Source organism: Panulirus ornatus, chromosome 12 (assembly GCF_036320965.1).
Source record: "Panulirus ornatus isolate Po-2019 chromosome 12, ASM3632096v1, whole genome shotgun sequence".
NCBI classification, from domain to species: Eukaryota; Metazoa; Arthropoda; class Malacostraca; order Decapoda; family Palinuridae; genus Panulirus; species Panulirus ornatus.
This window is the reverse complement of record NC_092235.1, coordinates 49,288,716-49,290,749: the sequence shown is the minus strand read 5'-3', so window position 1 is coordinate 49,290,749 and position 2,034 is coordinate 49,288,716.

Sequence of the window (2,034 nt, the reverse complement as noted above, 5' to 3'; positions counted from 1 at the left end):
ATTTCTTTTTTTTTTTTTATACTTTGTCGCTGTCTCCCGCGTTTGCGAGGTAGCGCAAGGAAACAGACGAAAGAAATGGCCCAACCCTCCCCATACACATGTACATACACACGTCCACACACGCAAATATACATACCTACACAGCTTTCCATGGTTTACCCCAGACGCTTCACATGCCCTGATTCAATCCACTGATAGCACGTCGACCCCGGTATACCACATCGATCCAATTCACTCTATTCCTTGCACGCCTTTCACCCTCCTGCATGTTCAGGCCCCGATCACACAAAATCTTTTTCACTCCATCTTTCCACCTCCAATTTGGTCTCCCACTTCTCGTTCCCTCCACCTCCGACACATATATCCTCTTGGTCAATCTTTCCTCACTCATTCTCTCCATGTGCCCAAACCATTTCAAAACACCCTCTTCTGCTCTCTCAACCACGCTCTTTTTATTTCCACACATCTCTCTTACCCTTACGTTACTTACTCGATCAAACCACCTCACACCACATATTGTCCTCAAACATCTCATTTCTAGCACATCCACCCTCCTGCGCACAATTCTATCCATAGTCCACGCCTCGCAACCATACAACATTGTTGGAACCACTATTCCTTCAAACATACCCATTTTTGCTTTCCGAGATAATGTTCTCGACTTCCACACATTTTTCAAGGCTCCCAAAATTTTCGCCCCCTCCCCCACCCTATGATTTACTTCCGCTTCCATGTTTCCATCCGCTGCCAGATCCACTCCCGGATATCTAAAACACTTTACTTCCTCCAGTTTTTCTCCATTCAAACTTACCTCCCAATTGACTTGACCCTCAACCCTACTGTACCTAATAACCTTGCTCTTATTCACATTTACTCTTAACTTTCTTCTTCCACACACTTTACCAAACTCAGTCACCAGCTTCTGCAGTTTCTCACATGAATCCGCCACCAGCGTTGTATCGTCAGCGAACAACAACTGACTCACTTCCCAAGCTCTCTCATCCCCAACAGACTTCATACTTGCCCCTCTTTCCAAAACTCTTGCATTCACCTCCCTAAAAACCCCATCCATAAACAAATTAAACAACCATGGAGACATCACACACCCCTGCCGCAAACCTACATACAATGAGAACCAATCACTTTCCTCTCTTCCTACACGTACACATGCCTTACATCCTCGATAAAAACTTTTCACTGCTTTTAAGAACTTGCCTCCCACACCATATATTCTTAGTACCTTCCACAAAGCATCTCTATCAACTCTATCATATGCCTTCTCCAGATCCATAAATGCTCCATACAAATCCTTTTGCTTTTCTAAGTACTTCTCACATACATTTTTCAAAGCAAACACCTGATCCACACATCCTCTACCACTTCTGAAACCACACTGCTCTTCCCCAATCTGATGCTCTGTACATGCCTTCACCCTCTCAATCAATACCCTCCCATATAATTTACCAGGAATACTCAACAAACTTATACCTCTGTAATTTGAGCACTCACTCTTATCCCCTTTGCCTTTGTACAATGGCACTATGCAAGCATTCCGCCAATCCTCAGGCACCTCACCATGAATCATACATACATTAAATAACCTTACCAACCAGTCAACAATACAGTCACCCCCTTTTTTAATAAATTCCACTGCAATACCATCCAAACCTCCTGCCTTGCCGGCTTTCATTTTCCGCAAAGCTTTTACTACTTCTTCTCTGTTTACCAAATAATTTTCCCTAACCCTCTCACTTTGCACACCACCTCGACCAAAACACCCTATATCTGCCACTCTATCATCAAACACATTCAACAAACCTTCAAAATACTCACTCCATCTCCTTCTCACATCACCACTACTTGTTATCACCTCCCCATTAGCCCCCTTCACTGAAGTTCCCATTTGCTCCTTTGTCTTACGCACTTTATTTACCTCCTTCCAAATCAACTTTTTATTCTCCCTAAAATTTAATAATACTCTCTCACCCCAACTCTCATTTCCCCCTCTTTTTCACCTCTTGCACCTTTCTCTTG